Source organism: Tenrec ecaudatus, chromosome 12 (assembly GCF_050624435.1).
Source record: "Tenrec ecaudatus isolate mTenEca1 chromosome 12, mTenEca1.hap1, whole genome shotgun sequence".
Taxonomy (NCBI): domain Eukaryota; kingdom Metazoa; phylum Chordata; class Mammalia; order Afrosoricida; family Tenrecidae; genus Tenrec; species Tenrec ecaudatus.
In genome coordinates, this window is record NC_134541.1 from 37,660,839 (window position 1) to 37,668,491 (window position 7,653).

Genomic DNA, 7,653 nt, shown 5'->3' on the forward strand with positions numbered 1-7,653 from the left:
AGTGGGCCACACATGGGACTACTAACCACAAGGTCGGCAGTTCGAAACCGCCTGCCATTCTATGGGACGACTTGTTTGTTAATTTGCTGGACTGTGGTAGCTTGTGTATTGCTGGGATGCTGGAAGCTCTGGTACTAATATTTCAACATCCAGCAGGGGAACTCAAAATGAACAGGTTTCACTGGAGCGTCCACACTCAGAACCAAAAACAAAGAAGCAATTGACTGCCCACTTTGGAAGATGTAGTCACTGAAAACCTTATGACTGACCCAAATCATGGTATTTTCAATCACCTCATATACATGTGAAAGTTGGACATTGACTAAGGAAGACTGAGGAAGAATCGGTGCCTTTGAATTTTGGTCCTGGCGAAGAATATTGAAACACTATGGACTGCTAAAATGACGAACCGATCTGTTGTGAAAGAAGTATGGCCAGAGGGCTCAGGAGAGGCCAGGATGGCAAGCTCTCCTCTTACTTACCTTGGACATTCTTGTCAGGAGAGACCAGTCCCTGGAGAAGGAGATCATGCTTGGTAAAGTGGAGGGGCAGTGAAACCGAGGCAGGCCCTCAATGCGATGGACTGACACGGTGGCTAGAATGATGGGCTCAGACATAGGAACAATTGTAAGGATGGGGCAGGGTTGGGCAGTGTTTTGTTCTGGTTCTGTTGTGCATAAGGTCACTATGGGTCAGAACAAACTCAATGGGACCTAACAACAATAATAAAAACATTTGAGGGAGAGAAAATGAACTTTTGTATTCTTGTAAAGCTTTACCACCTTGGAAACCCACAAGGGTGCTGTGAGTGGTCTTTAACAGAGAACTGCATCTACTGCTAACCAACCCCCCACGGGAGGAAACACTACCCCAATCCCACTCTATTCCCTTTTCCCTCCCTTAAAGCTCTTCCGTTGGTGGAATCCAAGCAGCACCCAGAGGGCAATGAGGCCTGTTATTGTAGTTTGCATAAGTCAGCTTCTGGGCATGGAGCAAGTCAGTGCAGACGCGATCTTAGAAGCAAAAAGAGACTCTGCAAGACCTGGTTAGAGTGACCAGCGCTAACTTTGTATTAACAACAATTCTTCTAATGGACAAAATGATTTTGAGTTGGGGATCTTCAAAAAGAACCCGTAAGCAGTTCTCAACCTGTGGGGGGTTGAATGACTCTCACAGGGGTTGCCTAATTCATAACAGTGGCAAAATGAGTTATGAAGTAGCAATAAAAATAATTTTATGGTTAGGGGCGGGGAGGTCACCACAACATGAGGAACTGTGAAAGAGTCACGGCCTTAGGAAGGCTGAGAACCACTGGATTAGATGGTCCTGAACAGAGTGGGAGAAACGTGTGGAACAGAACTCAAGAGCATAGCCAATACTTGGCTTGCTGAGCAGATCGAGACTAGTGGGACCCCCATGTCTTTAGTCATGTTTCAGGGCTGGAACTGGACTTACTACTGTGTTGGAATATTTAACCATTTAACACAAAACTGGCAGCAGTTACCCAACGACAAAGGACCAAGGATTAGGAAAGGAGGAACAGAAACAAAGAGCGCAGGGAGGAAGGTGGTGAAGTGACAGTACATTGAAGGGGTTGCAATGGATGTGTTGAAATCAGAGGGTTAAGAACGTTTGAATACAAAATGGATGGTCTTCTCTGTAAACTTTCACCTAATTCACAATGAAAGCTTTTTTTTAAAGGAGTTTTGTTATGCAATGAAATGGCCCAAATAAAACTGCTTTGGTTTGATGTTGCCATTGAGCTGTCTTGATATAAAGGTGTGGAAGCATTCTGAAGGCTTTATGTATCAGTAATTGATTTGGTAGTTTAAATAATCAGTTACACATGATATTAAAAGCAATTATGCCTCCAAAGGCCTGCTTTTCCTTATTTGCTGTTCAGAGATTAATGTAATTACACTCCTTGCTTAAAAAAAATTTTTTTTTTTTTGGAATGCACTTCTTACTGTCCAATTGGTTTCCCCAAGCACAAGTGACCCCGACAGGGATTTCCTGCAGTCACATGTTTACTTCTGGTGTGTCCATTATGAACATGATAACAGCCATTACATAAGCAAACCATAGAGGCTCTGATTTCTCACTTGATCTTGGATATGATTTCTTTTCTTTTGTGTCAGCGCTTCTGCACCTGTGTTTGACTTAACTCTTGGCTCTAAGAACATTGGAAGGATGATTAGAATATTTAAAAAGCAGCAAGTAAACAGATCTCATAATTAGTCGATTGCCAGTACAGCCACACAGAGGAGATTTCTGTACTGCTGGAGCAGCTCAAAACAAGCAAGCCTTTCAAGGACCTAATCAACTTCCACCTTTTCAGACCCGACCTGCTCATTTGGCATTAGAGATCACGGGGTCATGTGCAGGACAAAAAGCTTCTTCTAGAATCTTTGTTGGAAGTCTTTTACTTTGAATGGGCAAGTACTAAGCCGATGGATTTAGAAAAGACTTGCCAGTGGAGTGGGCAGGGTGGAGGAGCTGGCTTTTTCATTGTCTGTTGGGATGTGAGGACTCACGCTTCCATGGCAAGGTCAGAACAAAGGAGGAGGAAGGCCAAGAAGAGACAGGGTAAGGGGAGAAGGCCGAGAGACAGCCAGAAATTCTTATGCGGATGGAAGAAAAGCTTATTCCTTGACACTTTCCCACAACCCTTATTATAGTACCAAGAACCTAATTTTCTAGCTGTCCCCTCTAGACCAGCAGTGCCAACAGAACCTTCTGATTGGATGTCCATGTTCTGTGTCTACACCGTTAACTACGGAACATTTGATTTGTGGCTAATGTGAGAGACGGGCATTTAAATTTTGTTTCTTTTCCATTAATTTTAGTTTACATCATGGCCTGTGGCTGGTTGCTGTCATATCATCATGCACAGCTTTAAAAGGAGTGTCTCCATCCTTCTGGATGGTAAGGTTTGTGAGGCTAGGGACCACAAACACTATCACTGTGTGCCTGGATCATAAGAGAAATTCAAGGAATCTTTTTCATGTGAAGGCAGGAAGGAGGAAGAGGGAGGGGAAATTGAGAGCGTGGGAGAATCGGACAGTGGGGAGTGTGTGGCTGGAATTTAGAAGGATGGTGACCACTGGCACAGTCCACCTCTTGGGCTGGTGAAGGCACAGCTTCCGCTCGATAAGAGTAATGTAAAGGCTCTAACTCATGTCACTTGAGATTTGAGAAGATTAATCACGTGGTAGGTGGTGGTGGCTTAGCCCCTCCAAACAATACGGAATTAACTACTTAACTAGATAGAAAGTCTTCCATCTCCATAATGTTATGGGGTTAAATGAGCTAATTCTTAAGTTTTTGTCTAGTTCTGATAGGAAAGAAGGAAGGAATATTAGGGAAGCTGCCTTCTTAAAAAAACAGAGCCATTTAATATATGTTTATGTATAAAATAAATCCCCCCTCCCCCAGCTCTCCACTCTCCTGTATCAAGGATTTTTCATCCAGATATGTCTTCAAGTGGCAGTGGCGTATTGCTTACAGATTAACATGTTAAGGAGAACACATTTACTTGAAAAAGAATTTTCGATGACTGAAACTTGCAGTAGCATTTCTTTAAAGGACAAGAAGCATTTTTAGAAGCATTGTCTTGACTGAAAATAAACATTTGCAATAAACTACAAATAATTCACCTATGTTATTGCCACTGCTGAATTCAATATTTACAATGGTAAATGCACAGGCATTCAGTACTAACGTGTATTCTTAGAAGAGTGTCATTTAATTTAGTTAAAAAAACACTAAACTCCTCCTCCCATTAAAATACAAAATATTATAGGTAATTGAATACACTTTTAAAATATAAAAGCAATCCATATGCAATAAACAAAATTTAGAAACTAGAGAAAAGCTCATCCATTGTTTGACCACTGTAAATGCTTGCAAAACTTTCTCCCTGGGTTGTTTTTTGATTTGAAGAGGTCTTTGGACCAATTTATTAAAATTTTATGGAAAATGAACATTTAAAAAAGTATCTTACCTATATGACTTTTGTTCATGTTTAGTGATAGCTTATGAACACAGAAATGATGAAAATCTTATCAAAAACGTATGCTATGGCTCTTTGCTCCTCTTCATGTGACCGACTGCTGCATCTTCTTGTACATCCCTGAGACTCGATAGTGAAAGTCCGAGTAAATGGATCTGTCCCCATTATCACCAGGGCCGCTTTTGACTCTGGCAAAGGGAACAGTGCTGTGATCAATGACCCCTTCAGTGCCCTTGACTACGTGGTCTACATGTTCCAGTATGCTTCCACCCAGGGAAAATTCAATGTCACCATCAAAGCTGAGAATGGGAAGCTTATCATCGTTGAGATGCCTATCTTTATCTTTAAGGAGTGAGATCACACCAACATCAGTTGGGATGAAGCTGGTGCCAAGTATAAGGCAGAGTCCATTGGTGTCTTCACAACCATAGAGAAGGCTGGGGCTCACTGAAAAGGGGTCCCCAAAGGGTGATCATCTCTGCCCCTTCTGCTGATATCCCCATGCTTGTGATGGGTGTGAACCACAAGGAGTATGACAACTTCCTTCAGATTGTCAGAAAAAATGCCTCCTGCATCATCAACTGCTTGGCCTCCCCAGCCAGGGTCATCCATGAGAACATTGACCCCGTGGAGGGACTCATCACTGCAGTTTATGCCGTCACTGCTACCTAGAGCACTGTGGATGGCCCCTCTGGGAAACTGGTGTGATGGCCATGGGCCCACTGAGTACATCCTCCTTGCATCTACTGGCACTGACACGACCATGGACAAGGTTACCCTGAGCTGAATGGTAAACTCATTGGCATGGCCATCCATATCCCCACTTCCAATGTGATGGTCATGGATCTTACCTGCAATCTGGAGAAAGCTGCCATGATCACACACACACACACACACATACACACACACAGATGAAGAAGACCTAGATGGTTCCCTAATCAGCACCCTGAGCCCCATTGAAGACCCAGTTGTCTCATCGAACTTCAGCAATGACATCCATCTGTTCATTTTTGACCCCGGGACTGATATTGTGAAGTGTATTCCCTAGTGCGACAGTGAATTGGGCAACAAGAATAGAGTGATGGACCTTATGGTCCACATGGCTTCCCAGGAATAAGAGTCCCCTGGACCACCAGCCCCTGTGATGGCACCAGAGAGAAGAGAGAGGCCCTGAGCTGCTGGAAACTCATTGGCCCAACACTGAGTGCATACCATTCCTGAGCATTTCCATTCAGAGCCCCGGAGAAGGCAGAGAAAACCCAGCCTTGTCATGTATCATTATTGAAGTACACTGTGCCCAGAACATACAAACAAAAAACCCAACCTAAATAAGGTGACTAATGCTAATGCAAACTTAGAAAATTAAGTTTTATTTTTTGAGAATGCAAAGAACACACAAAATATCTGTTAGGATTTTGGAAACATTCTAATTAGAGATAGCAAAAGTTCAACTAATATTTTAATTCCCTTGAACATCTTTCTAAACATAAAAGAAAAATTCTTGTTTAGAAAGCATTTCCACTAATAAGTTTTTCTTCTTGCACCATTCAATATTTTTCCCACAGATTCTTTTAATATTGCAACTTGAGGCTTGAATTTTTCTTTAGTTCTTTCCGTTTAAGATATACTGACTACATCCTTCCTTTTCTGATTTTCTAAGTCTTTTCGCATTTCATTATAATATTTGATTTTTTCTTCTCAAGTTGCCATTTGAAAATATCTGCTCTGAATGGAAAAGTGGGTGAGGGGTGATGGAGGACATGCAAGACATGGAAATAATAATCTATAACTTATCAAGGGTTCATGAGGGAAGGCTAGTGGGGGATGGAAGGGGGAAGAAATGGGGAGCTGATATCAGAACCTCAAGTCAAGTGAATGCTGGGAAATAATGTGCAAAGGTGCTTGATACACTGGATGAATGTATGGATTGTGACTATTGATGTAAAGAGCCCCCAATGAAAGTATTTTTTAAAAGAAGCTTTATAAAATACAAACATTGTTTCCTTTGAATAAAAAGACACTGTAGATTTGTTGCCCTGGTCAAGTTTGAACAATTTTTTAAACGTTTTATTAGGGGCTCATACAACTCTTACCACAATCCATACATATACATACATCAATTGTATAAAGCACATCCATACATTCCCCGCCCCAATCATTCTCAAAGCATTTGCTCTCCACTTAAGCCCTTTGCATCAGGTCCTCTTTTTTTTTTTTAAGTTTGAACAATTTTAAAGCACATCAAGGTTAATCAGAAATCCCCGAAGGAAAAACCAATTGGTAAAACACTGTAAATGAGACAGACCGAACCATCTGTAAGTAGGCTTAATTTTTAACTTGAAATTTAAATACACTTTGGATTCCAAAATAAAAATTATTCATGATGTTTTTAATCTGAATGCCAGTGAACTGCATAATCTTGGTATTATCGTTTTTCTTTTCCTTGGGCATGAAAACTGTACCTTCAAATTTCTCATTTTATTTTAGCAGAGACCAAATAAATGTTGTTTAAGATGTTATAATGAAGCAGTGAAAAGACTTCTCTAGTGTCTAATAAAGACTGAGCTCATAAATTTAAAAAAAAACAAGAAAAAAATTTATGTTCTGGTCTTTTACATCATCATTTCTTTTGCTTGCTTTAGCTGCTCTACTAAGAGCAAGTTCGGAGTCTCTTCTGACTTCACCGTGGTCTTTTCTTTTTTCCCTGACTTTCTAATGACCTTTTGACTTCTTCATACATGATGTTCTTGATGTCCTCATGCAGCTCATCAGAGCTTCTGTCACTAGTGTTCAATGCATCAAATCTGATCTTGAAATGCTCCAATAATTCAGGTGGGATATACTCAAGGTCATAATTTGTCCTTCATGAAGGACTTAAACTCTTAATAACTGGGAAGAAGACTAATCGGTTATTCTATAACAATGGCAGGCAACTGAGATTTCATTATGCAGAAAGATTCCAAAGTCTTCAACTTCAGAGAAAAGCATTGTTGCCAATCAAAGAGTGTAGGATTTAATGCCTCCAAGTATAAACACGTCTTTAAAACATTTAGCGATTGTGTATGGGCATGATTCTAAAATACAGTTTTTGTTACTTGACCTTTTAAAACAAGTACACATATACAATTTAATCTTTTCTTCCTGAAGCAGGAGAATCATTAGGCACTTTGGTTTTTATGTGATGTCATAATAATGTGATGCTCTTGGGATCAGTTATATAAATATCTCATTGCACCAGCTATTTATGTTGCTTTGAATCCCATGTCTGCCATTTAATGTTTTATTCTGTTTCTTCTCTTGCTTTTGTTTATATTTGGATGCATTCCGAGGCATGCTACAAAATATTTATAAGGTAAACGTAATTAGCTTCTAAGTTAAGGCACAGAGAGCTCTCTTTATAGTTCAAATAATTTTACTCAAGATGTGTCGTGTGCCTAATATGTAGCAGGCATTGTGCTAAGTGCTTAGGATATAAAGATGGATCCCCCGAGGATCCCACATGTTGCTGAACAATAAGCTTTCCTCTGAATGTTGCTGCTGTTCTTAGCTCTCATGGACTTGTCCTTCAGACTCCTGGCAGCCTTGTGAACAATGTTACAATATGCCGTCCAGGCCTATACCATTGACACACTGGTTACAGA

General features: G+C 40.6%; 1 pseudogene; it reads left to right on the forward strand.

Moving 5' to 3' along the window:
• Positions 1 to 2,885: 2,885 nt before the first annotated feature.
• LOC142422634 (glyceraldehyde-3-phosphate dehydrogenase-like) lies at positions 2,886 to 5,129 on the forward strand (annotated as a pseudogene).
• The last annotated feature ends 2,524 nt before the right edge of the window (positions 5,130 to 7,653 follow it).